Source organism: Crocodylus siamensis, chromosome 2 (genome assembly GCF_052110815.1).
Source record: "Crocodylus siamensis isolate JL-2025a chromosome 2, ASM5211081v1, whole genome shotgun sequence".
Taxonomy (NCBI): domain Eukaryota; kingdom Metazoa; phylum Chordata; order Crocodylia; family Crocodylidae; genus Crocodylus; species Crocodylus siamensis.
In genome coordinates this window covers 221,057,764-221,077,073 of record NC_143396.1, presented here as the reverse complement: position 1 = coordinate 221,077,073, position 19,310 = coordinate 221,057,764, and the positions used below count along the sequence as shown (strand labels likewise).

At 45.2% G+C, this 19,310-nt stretch overlaps 1 protein-coding gene across 2 annotated transcripts in view; it reads left to right on the top strand.

Annotated features, from left to right (window-relative positions):
* The first annotated feature begins 1,512 nt into the window (after positions 1–1,512).
* C1QTNF4 (C1q and TNF related 4) overlaps positions 1,513–19,310 on the top strand; it is a 32,002-nt gene continuing 14,204 nt past the window's right edge. The window contains exons 1-2 of one of the 2 annotated variants that reach the window (XM_090033160.1): positions 1,513–1,688; positions 16,519–16,631. The gene's annotated coding sequence lies outside the window, so the exon portion shown is untranslated. The remainder of the gene's footprint in view (positions 1,689–16,518; positions 16,632–19,310) is intronic. The other variant, XM_090033159.1, reaches the window with a different exon arrangement.

Genomic DNA, 19,310 nt, shown 5'->3' with positions numbered 1-19,310 from the left:
ATAGAAAAGCAGTGCCAGATTGTGCAGCCATCTGAACTCTTATTACATGAGGGTTCAGATGGGGGTGTTTTAAAGCAGAGCATCTTTATTAAAGTCTGTGAGGAGGGAGACAGGTCTAGGGGTGAATGGCTGCAGACATACAGCTGCTCCCTACTGGACTTCCATCCCTCAACCCCACAAGACCCAACAGTGAACACCTGTTGGGTCTAGGAGATGGCTGTAACTCATGGCACTTCCTGCAAAGCACCATGAGTTACAGTGGGGAGCTCACATCTGCCAGTACCCTGAGTTTCATCTGTGAGCTACTTTTTTGTCTGAGCTATATTCTAGCCCAGTCGCTCCTTAGGGCAAACAGATGAATTCCATAGCTGTTTTTTTCTCTTCTCAAGACTTTGGCAAATTGACTGCTTGTCTGTTTTATATTTGTTTAAGAGTGCTACAAGTCGGGGCAGTTTCTAAGATGTTATTCTGGATGAATGAAGCCTATGCCCAAGCTGATCATTCACACTCCTGTGAGCCTATGTGGTTACTCATTCTTCCAGGAGCAACTTCACTTTGGAGGCTGGGTCTGCTTTTCCAGATGGGTGAAGCAGCTGTGAGGCCACCACAGATTTCATGTATCAAGAAAATCCCATTCAGGTTTTACAGTCCAGCTCTGTTCAGCTTAGAGCTGGGTTTTTTATCTTTACCAAGGCCAAATCAGCTTCAAATTCAATTGAGCACAGCCCAAGTGCCAAGTTCCAAAATCTGACTGAGCAGAGCTCATTTGTCAAGTTTGTGTGGCACTACCACCCTGCAAGTATCCTCCCTCCCAGACCCATTGGCTTCAGATACACCCCAAATCCAGGCAGGCCTCTTACAGGCAAGCCCACCGGCCTTGGGGTTGGGATGCCCCCTGCCTCACTTGATCTTAGCCAAAAGGAACATATTTGAAGGCAAGGCCTCCGTCTCTGGCACTTGCCTAGTTGACTGCACTCTTTGGGGCAGGGGATTACTTCCAGTCCATCCCTTTGCCACAGCCTTCTCTTTATTTCATCAGCTTCTCCCCATGGCTGCCCCAGGGGGCCTGCTTAAACTCCACTCTGCATTCATTTGGAAATGTAAATATTTCCCCCCTTAACCAGCATCCTGGTCCAGTGGTGAAAAGCGTAGCACAGAGGGCCCCATTTTATGACTCAAGGCACCCCTCACCCTACTTGATGCATCACTCCACAACTCCTGTGAATTGAGTAGCACCCCATTTCAACAACGAATTTATAGATGGCAGCGTTTACTTCCTGACACGGGGGCTGGGTGGTACGGGCGGCGGGCCCCGCTGCTTGCCTGCGGGGTGGCGGCTTGCTCCCCAGCGCCCGAGGGCCCGAGCCAGGTGCTGGGGAGAGGAGAGAGGCGGCGAGGCGGGGCCCGCCGCGCTCCGGGGCGCAGGCCTCCTCAGGCGGGGTCGCTCTCCTGCCGCCCAGGTAAGGGCTCCAACCCCCCGGGCCCGTCACTGATTTTGTGCCCCAGCCCCGCGTGTCTGAGCCCGCCCTGCCGGGCACCCCTCCGGCGGCGGCGGCGGCGGCAGCGCTGAGGAGCTGTCAGTGCGCAGGCAGCGGCAGCGGCAGCAGCAGGCGCGGCGGGTCCCGGCGGAGCCCCGGGCACGGCCAGGTCCCCGCGCGGGGCGGCGGCGGCGGCGGCGGCAGCGGCAGGTGCGTTCCCGCCCGGCGGGGCTCGTGGAGGGGAGGCGGCGGCGGCCCCCCTGAGGGCACTGCGCTCAGCCCCTGTAGCTCTGCCCCCCACCCCCCGCTCACAGCAACCCCCCGCCTGGAGCTCTGGCAGCTCTGCCTTGTCCTTGCAGAGGGATCATGGCCGGAGGATCCCGCTGCCCAGTGAGAGCCATCCCTAGGGCTCTGGTCTCCCTGGGGCCAGGTGGTGGGGAGGTGGCCCTGGGGGAGTCTCCTGGGGCCTGGGGGAGAGGGAAGCCTGCCTGGTTTTTACCCCTTCCTCAGGGAGCTCCGTCTCCCAGGTGCTGGGTTGGATGGCTCTGCTGATTTTCTTTCTTTTTTATAAGGTGCCATTTTATGCCCGGTCTTTTGGCCCAATCTTTCCTTGCCTGTTTAATAATCTCACTGTCACCTCCTCCCTCCCCCACCTCTGCTCAGTGCTCCTCGGAAAGTGGGTCAGTGTCTCCAGATCCTGCATCTATCTGACACTTCGTGAGTTTCTGCACTGCCAGCTGCTTAGGAGGCAGCGCCTGGTCCTTCTGTTTGTGCACATACTAAATGTATCTTTGCTTCAATTATTCATCCCCATGCCATTGCAACTTGTCTCCTCCAGGGAGCTGATGTGTAACAAGGCTTTAAAATACTTTGTCTTCAAGGAGACGATCCCACTCTACTCTATGGCAGCTGGGTTTTGGGGTGGTTTTTTTTTGCACACCCAATACTGAGGAGTTAAGGGTTAATGGTTAACTGATTGCTAGGAACCACCTGTACATGAGGCAGGAGATGGGGAGTCTCGTGCCATGTTTTCCATCCCGAACAACTATCATGCAATATTATGCGCCTCAGCCCAGAGCCTGGAGCAAGTCTTCAGACCAAATTCCAGAAACATGATTCCTTTTTGGTCTTTCCTGTGACCCCGAAGTGGGGGAGTTTGAGGTGTGAACATGGGATGAACTTAATCCTCATAACATCCCAGGAAAATGTGTATTATCCTTAATTTACTGAGGATAAACGATTTGCAGAAGCAGAGAGAAACTATGAAAAAATTGGGCATGCTTAGTGCAACATACATCTACTGCTGTGATTCTCAATCAGGGTGCCGGAGCACTCTGGTGAGCCACCAGATCCTTTGAAGTATGCTTTGAGGTGTGAGGAGATAAGCAGATGAGCCAGGCTCAGGTTTGTCCTTGCCTCAACAATTCCCCACCCATACTACCTAGCCCCTGTGTAAGAAAGTAAACACTGTAATCTATAAATTTGTTTTTGAAATTGGGTGCCACTCAATTCACGGAAGTCATGGAAGAGTACTTCAAGTACAGTGAGGCATGCCTTGAGTCCAAAAAGGGGGAGAACCCCTGATCTACTGTCTGTGCCATGCTCTTCACCACTGGACCAGGACACTGGTTAATACAGGAAATATTTATATTTCCAAGTGAATGGAGAGTGGAGTTTAAGCAGACAAGGTTCTTTGGGTAGCTGTGATATCTTTTATTAGACCAACTAAATACTTGGAAAAAGTGTTCTTTGCAAGCTGTCAGGCACAAACACCCTTCTTCCTAGAATTTTTGGTTGCAATTTTAGTTGCATTTTTTTATACAGACTATGGCTTTTGTGCTATTTGCCCTCTAGTTGCTACCCCAAATAGCGTCTCTAAATGCAACTAATACTGTTCTTTGCAACTAAATGCAAGTAGTATTGTTCTTTGCAAGCTTTCGGGCACAAAAGGGTGTTTGTGCCCAAAAGCTTGCAAAGAACAATTTTTCCAACTGTTTAGGTGGTCTAATAAAAGATATCACATCTGCCCAAAAAACCTTGTCTGCCTATGTCCTTAGAAGCAACATAGCTTCAACCAACAATCCTAAAGAGAGGAGTTTAGAGCTGCTGTATAAAGCAGAGTTGAGAACAGCTAGTCTGGCCAGTCAGGTGCACGGGGACCACGGTTGTCATTGGGAAGTCCAGATCAGTTGTATTACTGCTATTTCTAAATATGGTCAGGTGTGAGCTTATAAAGCAGCAAATGCCAGAGGCAAGCCAACTACTGATCTTGATCTCCTGTAAGTATCACTTTTGTGTCAGAGAGTTGAATTGATTCAGATATACACAAGTAGACAGGCAAGGAGAGGCTATCTCTAAGGCATAAAGGACTTAGACCTTTAAGTCTTTTTCCAGACAATAACTAGCACTTTTAATCTAACCAGTGCTGGGCATTCAGTGTAGACCACAGGTATAATGGAGCCAAAGGGTGGGTAGCTTCATTGTGCAGTAGCCAGAACTTTCCTGAGGTGTTCATGGTTTGGCCTTAAATACAGTGCATTGCAGTAAGACAAGCTGCATTGCAGTTTCAAAGTGACAGAATCATGGCTGACTAAGATGAGAAGAGCATCTGAAAATGAGCAAATTCTGGAGTCCTTCTTCACCATACCGCCATGCTTATTCCTGTACCAGCTTACCTTTGTTCCAGGATGAAAGCAGTATTTCCTATAAAACAAGCACCATAACCTGATCCCTCTTCTGGGCAGACTTTAAGACTGGATATTTAATGTAACTGTGGTTCTTACTCCAAATACTGTTAACTTTGTGAATTCTGATTTCTAATGTGAGTTGCAAATTATCGCAGTAGTGCAAAGACTTCCCCTGCAGGATAGATGCCTTATGAGATTAAACTCCCATTCAAGATTCTTTCATGGCCTGCATAGGCTCATTTCTGTGTGCCATTCTGAGAATTAGGGTCATGGCCTGACAACTTAACATTATGTTGTTCATTATTTAGGTAGACTCTGCCTGACTGATCTCCCTTGTTTCTTCCAGCTAAAAGATCAAATGCTTCAGTTCTTCTCTCCTGTTCATTACACAGAAGTGTATTATAAACCCAGTTGCTCAACATAACCAAGCTGATTATCAGATTCTTGTTACTCTCTTGGTTTTTGCTTCACCCACTGTGACTCTCTAGTTCCCAGTCACATGCAGATCCCCTGTCTCTACTGTCTTGTCAATTTGTGGTCCCCTAGTGTGCTTTGTTACCCCTATCCACCCTACATAGATGCTCATTTCCTACTGTCAGATGAGAGAACAAAAAAGGAATTCCTGCTGTATCTAATCAAAGGTCTGAGGTTTCCAGTCGAGATAGCCCAGCCAGAAGCCCAGACATTGATCTCAGAAATGAATAGCAAAGAAATTCATCCAGAAACTGGTAACTGATTACAGGGGCCCCATGGGGGAAGATGTACATGCTTCAGAATACCTCTCCCCAGTTTGTTCATCCTCATAAATAGCTGTTAGTGTGGCAGTACTTCAGGGTACATGAACACCTGCTGGAGAAACCTTGTGAGTTGGGTTAACAGCAACAACAGCCAAAGTATCCAGCTGGAGTCATTTACTGGAATGTTGTTGTTGAAGAATGAAATATACACACTACCTTGACAATTTTGTTAACAGCAGATGAATTTCCCTTGGCCAAGGGCTGCAGTTTGGGTTGTGGGATGAGCAGCTGGATTGATGATAGAAAAAAAAATCTTACTCATGTATGCTGGAGGTGGAGAAGGAGGGAAAGTTGCATCCAGTCTGTATTGCCTACAAAGCTATTTTATTGCTGTCTCTCCAAGACCCAAGATGTAGTGTGTTATTCTTTACCTCATCCATTCCACCAGCATTATTTTGTAATATGGCAAAGAAAAACAGACTGTCTTTTGTTGGGGGAAAAAAGGTAATGTGGAATGTATCAAGAACTACTATATCTTTACAGTTTGAGTTAGGAGAAGATTGGATGAAGATTTCCTGAGGAGAGAGTAACCTGTGTGTTTTCTGGCTAGGACAAAAATAGCACAGATATTCTGAATCCACTAAAAACCCTCAGAGCTGTCAGTTTAAAGCATGTAGGTTACATGGCAACTAGCATATTAACAGTCTGATCTGTTGTCGATGAGAAGGAGACTTCAAAATGCAGAGGACTTTCTCCCTCCTGCCCTGCCACCTGGTTTTAATGGGTTGTAGGTTTGGCAGATTTTTTAAATCCAGCCCTGGATACTTCTAGCTCCGTTCTAATCCCTCCTTCCTTTTGAGCTAAAAACCCATAGCAAAATTGTTCCATGAAGTCTGTTCTCCAGGACTCTAATAACCATGGGGCTCTTTATACTGCACACCAAAGGCCACCGTTTTGCAGCATTTGTCTCCACCAAAAAACCCCCAACAAACCTGTCTTCTTCATTGCCTTCCAAGAATATTGTACAGTATACTTTGTATTATTAATTTAATTGTTATTGAAGTACTCTAATTGACCAACATTTTCATTGGACAGGTTTTTTTTGTTTTAATTGAGGAGGAACTGCATAATAGAAGTTACTGAGTCAAAGCCAGAGGTTTCTGTGGCTGACTAAGAGCACCCAGGAGATCATCAGAGTTGATTTTAGCTTTTGACCTCCAAGAGGCAGCTGAGGTGTTTAATATTAGGAAATGGAGAGGCTAAACACCCAGAATACTGTGGTCAGGATGGAAAGCAACCTCCCTTTATTTCTTGTTTATACAGACTATGGCTTCTGTACTATTTGCCCTCTAGTTACAACCCCAAATAGTGTCTCTAAATGTAACTAATAGCATAAGAAAAGCATAAATCTCCTTTCCTTCCTACCCTACTTGGCCAAGGGTAGATGAGACTTTAAGTCCATGGGTAAAGAAGGTTTAAAGTGCTTACTTTCTATTATAGAAATCTTTAACCAACTAATTATCATACTGTATCCCTCCCCCTGTACATCCAGCAATGACAAATACACCCATCACCTTGATGATTCTGTTAAAATAGTCAGCAGTAGGATATTGTCAGCATTCTGATTTGACATCAGAAAATAGAATTTACACGTTAATTAAATGTATAAAACTTTGCTGTGTTCCACACTGCCTGCAGACTCTGGAAGGAGTCGCTAAATTGGTTGATATTCATCTTACATTTTGAAAGGGTTTTTTGCAACATAAAGGTAGAGGTTTAGTTATTCTTTAAATGACAGCTAACAGTCTGAAGCACAACTGTGCTGCAATTTATATAGTTGTAGTGTCTGAATGCATAGCACAGCAGGAGAGAGTGTAGCTATAGACTAATAGGCTTGTTTTTATGAACAACTAAATTTCATGTAAACAAATCATAGAAGACTCAAACCTTATGACTGTCTGGTATTTTTATTCTGTGCCATTCTCTCTGACAAATACAACAGTCCTCTTTGGAGGTAAAATTGAACACAAATCTTCTGTTAGATTTCTTAAATCTTGGAGTATTACTGGATGCATAGAATGTACACCAGGGCTCAGTACAACATATGGAAAGGGAGACCAAAAAAAGAGAGCAGTTTATTAGAAGAAAACCAGAACTTCTTTCTAGACAAGGTATAGACAAAAAGACGTGGATTTCCCTGATTTAAGTCTCTGAATGCTGAAAAGGGTGATATTGGGGAAAAATGAGGGGGATGGGGAAAAAAAACAAGAAAACAAGAAACAGTATAAACCCAAGGCACAAATTCTACCCTTATTTCAATATCTACCACTACTGAGATCAAAGCCTACATTAAGAATATTGCCATTTTAGAGAGGCAGGAAAAACTACAGTAAGAGGGACTGAAGTCCCATAATAGCCTCTTTTTTTTGGTTTTAGTTATTCCACCAGGGAGGGAAGAACTACCTCCCCTAGAGCTTATAGAAAGGACACTGCCCTGATTTTTAACAAATGCAGTACAGATGTTCCCTCTGTGTATAGTGAAAAACTACTGAATCCATATGAGGAGGAAGGTAAAAAGTAATAAGAGGAGCCAGAATCATTTCTTTCAGATGTCATGGCGATGAGCAGAGTATAAGATCTTGACTAGAAATGACAGAGCAGACTCTGAGTGTAGCCAAAAGCATTTTTAAATCCTGAAAAGGGAGAAGGATTCCTGTCTGCCCAGGCTTTAAACCTTTCCCCTCAGACAAAAGAAAATCTCTGAGAGAAGCTAAAGATCATTGCATACCAGAAAGAGTGCAAGCATTTCTTAAAACAGTCAGTCACTGGGGGGGATTTTAAATATGAAAACAGACACCCTCTGGGACCAGAAGGCTGCAAAGTGACGGCTGGAAAGAATCTGTGTTGAATGGACAGGACAAGGAGAAAATGAAGAATTAGAGTCTGTTATCTTAAAAGCTGTTTTCATTGAGTATTTGCTCAATGGACTGTGGCATATTAACATTGAAATCCAGCATGGTTACATTTCTTACACTGGAATTATCCACAAATTATTTGAAATCCTCACATCTTAATATTCTCTGAGACTTGTGAGCACAGAGTATGACAAACAAATACTATATAAGCACTGACCTCGCTTAAATTATTTCTTCCATTTTCATTGGACCATAACTCCTTGGTGGAAAATAAGAATTGATATAGAAAACTGACTTCATTCATTCCATCTTCCACCACTCTCTCCACCCAAGGACCAACCATTTCAATAATTTACACTGTTATTATCAGTATTTAATTTTGCCCTCCCTTCTCCTACCCTTTTTTCCCTTCCTCTTTGTGTATGATTTCCCAAGGGAGAGTTTTTACCAGGGCCACTGGCTTGCTGAAGGAGATTGCAGCTGCACAGCAGTCTGTTCCCAGTTTCAGTTCCACAACAAGGGAGTTTGGGGAGGCATAGACAAAGTAGGAATGCATGCTGGGAAAGGAAGAAATAATATAGAAGGGCTCCCTGTTCTGCCACTGAGACTAAGTACACACATTTGGGAGGTTAAATCAGGTTCAAAATGGCTGCCCGATATAAACTTAGCGCAGCTTGGTGCTGACCTTACACTTATAGGCTTATAGGCCACTTATAGGCTCGGTCTCAGTCACCAGCAGTCAACCTAAACCCATAACTGAAAGAGAAGTTCCATGCATACAAACTGGTCAGAAAATTGCACAACCTGCTTTAAGATCAACCTGAATCTATGTGGTATCAGACTGATTCAATTTAGGTCAAACTCATGCATGGAACTTCTATCCACTTCCTCTACATAGCCCTGGGACTGGGAAAACCCAGCCACTAGCCCCAGCCCCAGGGCTGCTCGTTTCGTTCCCCACTCCTCCCACACAGGTCTATTTTTTTGCCCCCTGCCCCCAGCCAGTGCTCTCAGCCCTCATCTCACAAGTCACTCTAGGTGCAGCTGCTTTTATCAGCATCCACTGGTGTCAGAGCCAAGCAAGTAAGTCCCCGTGTGGGGGAGGGATGGGAGGGTGAGTTCACTGGGGGATGACCCCACCTCACCTCACCCTACCCCATCCCACCTGCAGGTCGTGCCTCCCCCCTACCCCACCCATAGTTTGTGCCTCCCCCCATTCCCTGGCAGACCCCGATCTCCTCCAGCCTGCTGGACCCCCAACCCCACAGCTAACTCCCCACCTCCCCATCCCAACTTACCTGATATCAGGCAGCTGTTTTGAATTGATTTAACCTTCCCTTAACGCGCCTGAATGTCTATACTTAGCCTCAAAAACACATACCACAGAATAGGCAACATCCGAAGTATTGTTCCCGATAAGACATGTCAAGGCTGAAGTGTGAAAGGAAAATGGAGAGAGGGCCATGGGAGCAACAGGGAGAAGTTCTGTGCACTTTGTTACAAAGTGACCAGGTGCTGACAAAGTGTTTTAAACAAAGGTGGTTAAGACTATGGAATCAGAAGCAGCCAAGTCCCCAAAGGGAGATAAAAGCCTGAAGAAACTGAGGAGAGAGGGAGCATTGTCTCTGAATATAAACTGAATGTCAGCTTCTTGTTTGGATGCATGACTGGGGCTTCAAAGAGGAAAGTCTAGTGATCAGGACAGGTGGCAGCTCCTGTACTCCACTGTTGCCTTCAGTGCAAAGATACTGTAGTATTATGTTCCTGTGCTATTGGTTGACATTACATTATCTCTAATCAGCAGTGCTGGAAGGAAGGTAAGTCTTTCGCGTGTGTCTCAAGTTGCCACTTGCAATATTCCAGTAAACACTTTGATTTCTCTAAGCACATATTACAACTAGTGGCAGCAGCTTCAAGATGGCAAAAACAGTTTTGCCTGGAAGAAAATGTATGGGTCATGCAGATGAGACTGGAATCTATGAGTCCTTGACAGACTGCACATTTGTTCTGTGATTGAGTGGGTAATGAGAAAGCAGCATGGTGCCAAGCAGTGTTTTTGGATTACGATGCCAAAAGTTTTTTGCAATCAACTTCCATGGGTGGATCACGGATCTTACAGAGACAGCCATGCAAACACTTATATAACTGCTAATGGTGGGTAAATGCTATATAGATGCATGTATGCATTGAGGGAACTGTTCAATAAGACCTTTGCAGTGCCACTTTGGCCACGGCGATGGTTTGAGTGAAGCAGTAGCTGCTGTGACAAATTGGGAACAGACAAAGGAGAGGAGCCTATGTCTAGTGGCAAACTCAGGAAAATCCTGTGTGAAAAGGCAATTTAAAGTGGTGAAAGATGCCAGACTGGATAAAACTGTGGACACAGGTTATATGCAGTTACAAATATAAAAGCAAAAATGGGGGTTTCTCCTGAAGGTATCAGCTTTTAATTCAAAGCCTCATGGTTACCCCTCTACACCAGATACTGTACTTCAAGAAATAATTGTTAGTGAAGTGGCTTAAAAATGGAGAAGATCCAGATATGAGTAATTTGCAGGCACACTATGGGTCAGACAAGAGAAAGTGTTTTCCCTAGTGAATCCCAGGCCAGATGATATTTTCAGACAATGGGAAGACAAATATCATCAGAGATGGAATTGTTCAAAGGGGGAAAGGTTACACAGGGAAACCAGTGCTTATTTATGCAAGAGGCAGGAAAAAATCAGCTCACAGTGAATTTACTGAAGATCCGCATCAGGGAGGTAAAAACAACTTAGGAGTGATGATGCATTGATCCAGGGATGCTCCATTAGCTACCTGCTAATAAAATATGATTGTCTTGTCAACAGTCTTACAAAAAACAAGGACTTCAGACCTTCATAATTACAATGCAAGAGGCCAACCAGTGGTATGAAAAAGCACTGAGTCAAGATTTTTTTGACTGAACATGGCTGCAGTGTTAAGGACTGGGAGCTATCAGATCCAGCCAGAAAGGAAAATAACATCAAGAGGAAGTAGAGCCCTTCAAGGAAAATGCTCTGAGAATTCAAGCAGATGGACTTCAAGGACCCACTACCAGAACTGCCATCTGGTAGCAGAGGAGTAGCAGCTCATTGAGCAACCAAGGTCGGGGGACAGGGGGCAAGGGTATGCCAACCACTGTAGGGGCTGCAGTGCGGGGAAGGGAAGCCCTACCAGCATTAGCAGTCCCCAATTGCTTCTCCCCCCCCCACCTCTGATACATATATATTGGGAGCAGGGCTGTGCCTACTGTAGCAAGGCTCCTCCTGGTCGGGGGGCACCATTTCATTTGTCTCACTGTCCCCTTTCCCCCCTCCTGAGGTACATTGCTTGCTGCTGTGCTGTGCTGCCTGGCTTCTATGGCTAGACAGGGGCAGCACAGAACAGCCCGTACTGTGGCAAAGACTCCGGGGGGGAGGGATTCTGGCACCCCCTCATAGTCAATGCCTAGGGCTGGTGCCCCATTCACCCTGCCATAGTTATGTGACTGGGACACTTCTCCAAGCATATGGGAAAACAACCACTGAAGGCAGTTGCAGATTCATTGATAACACATAGCATTACAGTTTGGTTCACCATTGCATCCGCAGCAATTTAAGTCACAGCTGTTATATGAGGTTTGCTGACAACTCCAAATAATCCAAATGAGTGCCAGGTTACCCACCCTGCAAGTAATAGAGGAGGGGAAAACATAAATAGCTTAACTGGTTCCATGCTTTGAATGTACAGTCAAGTTTTGTTGGCCTTTTTGTCATCTTTGCATGTACCGCGGCTGTCATTTAACTGTTCATTACTTATCCCTGTGAAATTACTTTTGAACTCTGCAGATGCCTACTTCTTTGTAACTTTATATTCATAGTTTCATAGTTTGTAGGGTCGGAAGGGACCTGAGCAGATCATCTAGTCTGACCCCCTGCCATGGCAGGAAAGAGTACTGGGGTCAAATGACCCCAGCTAGATGTTCATCTAACCTCCTCTTAAACACCCCCAGGGTAGGAGCCTGCACCACTTCTCTTGGAAGCTGGTTCCAGACCCTAGCCGCCCTGACTGTGAAGTAGCGCCTTCTGATATCTAACCTAAACCTACCCTCTCCCAGCTTGTGACCGTTATTCCTGGTCACTCCTGGCGGTGCTCGGGGAAACAGTGACTTCCCCAATGCCTGCTGATCCCCCCTGACTAGTTTATAACAGGCCACAAGATCCCCACTCAGCCTTCTCTTTTGGGCTGAACAGGTTCAGGTCCCACAGCCTGTCCTCATAGGGCCTGCCCTGTTGTCACCTGATCATACGAGTGACCGTCCTCTGGACCCTCTCGATGCCGTCAACATCCCTCTTGAAGCGCGGCGCCCAGAACTGGACGCAGTACTCCAGCTGCGGCCTGATCAATGCCGCATAGAGGGGAAGGATCACCTCCTTGGACCTGCTCGAGATGCATCTGTGGATGCATGCCAAGGTGCGGTTGGCCTTCCTTACTCCCTCTCCACAGTGCCAGCCCATGTTCATCTTGGAGTCAATGATCACTCCCAGATCCCTTTCCGCCTCCGTGCTGACAAGAGGGGAGTTCCCCAACTTGTAGGTATGGTGCCGGTTGTTCTTCCCCAGGTGCATCACCTTGCACTTGTCCATGTTGAAACCCATCCTATTCTCATCCGCCCACCCTTGTAACCTGTCTATGTCAGATTGTAGCCTGTTGCATCCTTCCAATGTGCCCACGTCCCCCCACATATTAGTGTCATCAGCAAATTTGAACAGGGTGCTTTTTACCCCCTCGTCCAAATCGCTGATGAAGATGTTGAACAGTGCGGGCCCGAGGACCGAGCCCTGCGGGACCCCACTGCCCACGTCCTTCCAGGTTGAGAAGGACCCATCTACTACCACCCTCTGGGTGCGGCCGTCCAGCCAGTTGGCGACCCATTTGACTGTGTGGGTGTCTACACCACAGCCCTCCAGTTTCTTAATGAGAACAGGGTGAGAGACAGTGTCAAAAGCCTTCCGGAAGTCCAGGAAGACTATATCCACTGCTACCCCTGCATCTAATGATCTGGTGATCTGATCGTAAAAGGCCACCATGTTGGTCTGACAGGACCTGCCACTGATGAACCCATGTTGGTTGCCCCTAAGCATGCAGTCTCCTGCTGGCCCCTCCTGGATGTGTGCCAGCATAATTTTTTCGAACAGCTTGCCTAGGATCGAGGTGAGACTAACCGGCCTATAGTTTCCCAGGTCTTACTTCCTGCCTTTTTTGAAGATGGGGACCACGTTGGCCCTCTTCCAGTCCTCCGGTACCTCACCAGAGCACCACGAGTGGTCGTAAAGTTGTGCCAGGGGACTTGCAATGACCTCGGCCAGTTCCTTTAGAACTCTAGGGTGGAGACCATCCGGGCCGGCTGACTTGAATACATCCAACCCCTCCAGAAGCTCCCTAACTAAATCCTCGCTAACCCGTGGCCCAGGTGTGCCTCCCCCGGGGCCTGAGGGGGGCCCAGCAGGGAGGTGGCTGTTTTGGTCCCTACTTAGGAAGACGGAGGCAAAGAAATTGTTAAACATGTTAGCTTTGCCGTCTGGTGTGATGACCACGTTACCCATGTCATCCTGCAAGGGCCCCACATTAGCCGGGACCTTCTTTTTACCCCCTATGTATTTAAAAAAAGACTTCTTATTGTCCTTAATCTGGGAAGCCAGTCCCAGTTCCATCTCTGCCTTGGCCTTCCTAACTGCCCCCCTACATCCCCGAGCAACTACAGAATAGCCCTCCCTGGTGATGACCCCTTCTTTCCACTGGGTATAAGCCTCCTTTTTAGCAAGGAGACATTCCCGGATGCTTTTGGTGAGCCACAGAGGCTTGTGTGCTCTCCTGCTCCCTTTGATCCTCATTGGGATTACCTTCCTTTGGGCTTGGAGGATCGTCTCCTTAAGGAGCGACCACTCTCCTTGGACACCTGGTTCCCCACCCCCCCAGGACCTCAGCGCTTCTCCAACTATCCTCCTTAGCTCGTTGAAGTCTGCCCTCCTAAAATCCAGGGCCGCTGTCTTACTGCATGCCTTTGCTACCTTGCGCTGGATGGTGAATTCCAGCAGGCGATGATCTCTGTCGCCCAGGTGGTCGAGCACTTGCAGTCCCCTCACCAGGTCATCACCCGTGGCCAGCACTAGGTCCAACAAGGCATCCCCCCCTGGTGGGGCTGTGCACCTCCTGGGTTAAATGGAGGTCCTGCACTCTGGCCAAGAACCTACGTGAGCGTTCAGACCTGGCTGACTGCTCTTCCCAGCAGATGTCTGGGAAGTTCAGGTCCCCCATGACTACTACATCCCTAGCCTTCACTACCTCTGTGAGCTGACCCAAGAATTCCTGGTCAAGCTCTTCTCCCTGGTTGGGAGGTCTGTAGTAGACTCCCACCATTAAGTCCCTTTCACCTCGACTGCCTTGTACTCTAACCCAAAGCACTTCAGAGTGCCCCTCCCCTGGCTCCTTGCTTATTAACGAGGATGTGTATTCCTCCTTAATATTTGGGCAGCAAGCACTGGTGAGGCCTCCTGTATAGGAGATGATGTGTCAGAATCTTATAGCAGTGACCTGGAAACTGTATTCAAGAAGGCAAAGAAACAGATGAGCTGGAAGCAAGTATACAAAGCCTCAGGTGCCAGGAAAAGTGAAAATTATGTGCCATCCAGGAAAGAAAGACGTTGTGGCTATGTGGCCGGAAAAAGCAGCCAAGAAAAATCTGAAACATACTTTTTTTAGAGAGGACTTTATACTCATAATGAAGAAAGGCAGATGGGAGGGTACAGTAGCACTTTATAGACTAAATCCAAGCTAAATTTGTCCTTGCTAAAATAAAAGGAAGAGTTCATCCCTTTGTAGTGCATCAGGAGCAGATACACTGATTCACTGAAAGAAAGGTGGGGCACTGAGGACACTTACTCATCCCAAAGAGATGAAAAAGAGAATTGCCAAATACTAGCAAGTTCCTGTAGGTCATTATAGAAGACTAGTGGTGGAAGAGGAATTCTTAATATACACCTGGGCTAGGAACAGACTTGCAAAAAGCCTGAGCCTGAATTCATCCAGTCGTTACAGGTTAGTCTAAACTGCCTAGGTTGAAGCAATACGCAAGTGCACAGACATTCTCCCTGGACTGAGGAAATGCAAGCACATGCCTGCAGTGGCTCAGGCTGGAACCCAAGGTATGCTAGAGCAGCCCTCCCTTCCCTTTTACAGGGCTGAGCTGAGCAGGGCTTCCCCAAACCCTGGTGGGATTAGGGAGGGGTTCCCCCCCTACTTGGTAACAGAATATTTATCAGCTGTTATCAGCATTTATCACCCCATCAGAAAACAAACAGTCTCTCATTAGTTCAACCATTTCTTAAACAAAGAAGGAATGAGGGACATTATCAGCTGAACTGTTGATTAGTTCCAAAAAGCCCTAAACTGACATTGGTGTCTGCCACAGCAAGGATGTGGTCTGCTAGCTAATGCTGAGGTATCAGTGTAAGGCAGAGGGGACGGGGCATCCCTGCTTAGCAGGGAGTGATGAGGGGGAGAGCAGGAGGAAGCCAGGCAGATGCTGCTGTGCCTACAAGTTTCTGCCAGAGCTGCAGGCAGGGAGCAGAGGGGAGGAGCCAGCCCTGCTGTGGAGCAGACAGCCCTGCCCAACCCAGAGAGCATGCCAGGATGCTGGAATCTGATTTAACTTAAACAAGCAAGGGGACTGGGACAGACATTGCATAAACTGGTTTGACCCAAATCAGTTAAGTCTGATACTACATTCAGCCAGGTTTATCTCAAACTAGTTTCAGCCATTTTCAAACTGGTTTATGTGCACTGAACATCTGTTTTGTTACAGGTTTAAACCAGGTTCTGATCATTTAAACCGGTTTATGTGTAATGTCTGTCTCTAGCCCTGGGGGTCATGAACCTTAAACTCATGGATTGTCTTAATTCAGTTACAAGTGATAGGGTTATTACTGAATATAGGACTGAAGTAGTCAGGACCACAGAAATCTGTGTGGATAGCAGATGTGTGGCTTCTTGGAAGTTACAACAAGAATAAAATGTTGCTTGATGTTTTCATAGTTTCATTCAAATAACTCATCATGACTATTGATATAGGTAGTGTTGAATTATGGTGCTAAATTGTTTTCTTGTTTGATGTAATGTCTGTATCTGACACGTGCACTAGAGTTGTTACTTGCAACATCCCAATACATCCTTTGATCTCTCTAACTGAGTATTATAAATAAAGAAGTGAAGGAAACTAGGAAAAGGGAGAATGTGAACTAAGAATGTGAGTTGAATGCGAGGCTCCTATTTTGGGATGCTTGTCTGGGTTTTCCAAGAGTTGGGGAGGGAAGTTCTTTCACTGTCATGCATCAAAAGGGACATAGCGATGGCTGGGGTAAAAAGAAGGGAATGTGACTGTTTAGACTGATTGTTTTAGACCTTTATTAGACTTTCATTAGACTTCTGCTTACTCCAGAAATGGTGAGGATTACCTGATTTAGCTTGTGGGCTAAACTTAACCAGTAAGAAAGAAATGGATATAATGCCCATACCTATTGCCAGGGATGGTTAAAAGTGTGTGGAAGGATTAATCATTGCATCTAGAACAAAATATAAATGTTAGATTAAAATTCTAAATGTTTTTGTGTGAGGGCATAATTTATCTGAATCTTTTGCACAGGTGACATCTCCACTGGGGTCTTCACTGCTGAGATATTCTTGATTGGGTATACTACCTCCATCTTCAGTAACAACTTGCCTCACCCCCTCTACTCTGGATCTTATATTCTTGAGGTCAGCTTGAGATTTGACACAATTTTGGTGTGGTTACTTCAATAGACTCCTATTTTTTTTCCACCTGTAATGCTTTGTCTCCTATGTATCACAATTGCAAGAGTGCAGAGTAGGTACATAATAGAGCACCAAATGGATGTAATGCAACATGCATATTCTAGTTTTTGAATTCTACCATACAATCAGCTTACTAGGCATCAGGGTAGCTAACTGTATTAACGCAGCTGGACCCTTTAGTTTTTGTAAAAAAAGTTCTTCCTCTTTCCCCCCAAACTCTTACTGCAAAAAAATGCAAGGGTGCTGACCCTTACCTGCACTTTGATTTAATTATGTTCTTTGCCTTTACTGCCCTCCAGGCAGTTTATTGTAGAATTGCTTTTAAGCTTTTTCCTGTAACACATGGAGAGGGTCTCTGTCGTAATCTGCAACTGTCTTTTCCTTCAGACTCACCTGTTCTGTGGTGCTGACAAAACCGTATCTAATTATTTCAGATAGTGCAAGTGTTGTGACTGTCTTTTTTCCCTAACGCTGTAGTTTTACCCTTGTCTTTATTCCTGCAATGCCTAGTTCTGCCCTGATAGTAGTTGTAATAATTCTTCAGCATTTATTTGCTGATGTGATATGTTCTTGTCCCTACCCTTGGTCTTTTAGGTAGGGTCCAGATTGTTCCCTGGCTGTGTTTTTACAGCGCCCAGTAAATGGGGCTCTTGTCTCAACTGAAGTCTTTATTTGAGAGCTGCTACAATATAAATGTTTACTGATGGGCACTTTTCTTATTATTTAAATTTAAGCAATGGAGGGAGGTATATCCAGATAATATATAATCCACACCTTTGTATTAAGTCTTATTAATTTAGAAATAACCATTTCTTCTTGAAATCTTCTTAATTGTTCTGATGCAGAAATTTGCTCTTTTATGAGATTCACTCAGATGCATTTGATCTGATTGGATTAATCCATACTATCAAGATTTTTTTAAAGCAGGTATTAACAATGACAAGTCTTATAACTATTTTATGAATTCATAACAAGTCCATAATGCTGAGGACACATGACTGGTGTTACAGGAACAATTTCCTACGATATGTCCTTTACTGTCTGTATTACATCTGTCCAAAGGTTTGTTAGTTTTAAAATCATATTACATGAAAATAGATTTCCTGTAAGTCACATTTATTGCAAATTCTGAATTTCATTTTTCATATGTTGCTATATATTTTCCCTGAGAAATAAATTCCCTCTCTCTAAGTTTGTATGGGTGAGTTATTCTTGGAAATATAATGTGGAGTTTTTTTAATAGCTTCCTGACTACAGCTTCTGGCATACCCTGTGCTTATATCTTTATTTTAAAGCATGATAGTGCCTATGACATTCTTTTGCATTAGATTTATTATAGGCTGTTGATATAAATACTTTGGTCCTCAGTGGGTGTGTCACTGTGGCATATCTCTTTGGCAGCAGGTGCAGTTACTAACTTAATTTACCTCTTACTGGCTGGTTAGTTTACCCTTCTGGGCAAATCAAAAGCAATGCAGCAGATCTGCTCCAGCCTCCAAGGTCTCTGTGCCACTTCTTTCCTTCAAGCTATCTTCTATGCATGCCAGCCTGCCCTTGAGGTCTCTTACCTGCCAGCCCTGTTGCACGTCTTGGCTGCTGAAATCCACCCTAGTGCACTCAACTCCTGGCTTTCTGAACCTCTTTATACATCCCCAACCCCTTCTCACATCTGTCAGAATCCTCCCCTATATTTTTTTAAGACAAGCTTATCTTAGCTGCCCCTACTCCCTAGTAGGATCTTCATTGTGGCCTGTCACATGCTCACACATACCAGCTTGAAAATTAAAGTCAGATCTTGGCTGATTTGGTGCCTGATCTTGTATACAATGGGAGAAGAGTGCTAGTGTTAACTAACGTAGCAAGGTAACTGTAGCTTTTGACTTTCTCAGACCATATTTTCAGTCTGTTTGGCCTACATTTGCACTTAAACTATATGCCACTGAACTGGTGCTGAACCCATTGTCAGAAACATGTAGCTTTTTTCTGTGCTGCTGATGGCTGACCTGAATTCAGCAGACAGGGTTTAACTACAAAGTGTAGACCAAGGTAATAGTATTTGACACCATTTCAGAAATGGTAGTTGAATCTTGACTGCTTTGAGAGCTTTTTCAATCTAGTTTAAGGCAGATGGGTCTCAGAAAGTGAGTCTCAGAAAGTTTTGTTCTCTTTTTTTTTCTTGATCTTTTGTAACAGAGTTTAGGGATTTTAGATATGTACAGACTAGAATAAATCTTGTTATTTTAAAACTTTAGCTAACATTTTAAAACCCTAAGATAGAGAAGACGATATGTACTTTAAGGAGACATGGTTAGCCATGTTAGTCTGAAGTCAGGTGAAGGGCTGGATAGATTTGCACATTATAGACTAATCAAAGTAGCTGTATATATAGCACAAGCTTTTGTTGGCTAAATCTTGCTTCATCAGATGCTGTGAAAAGACTTTAACTCATGTTGGCTGTTTGTGAGAGGGGCTTGTGGCTCACCTCAGCCCAATTACATGTTAAAATATCACTCACTCTGTCTAAACTAACACAATTTTAAAAGAAATATATCTGTATCCCAGTTAGAATATGCCAATCCATTGGTGCTTGGGTTAATGACTTCATTAATCTTCTAAAGTACA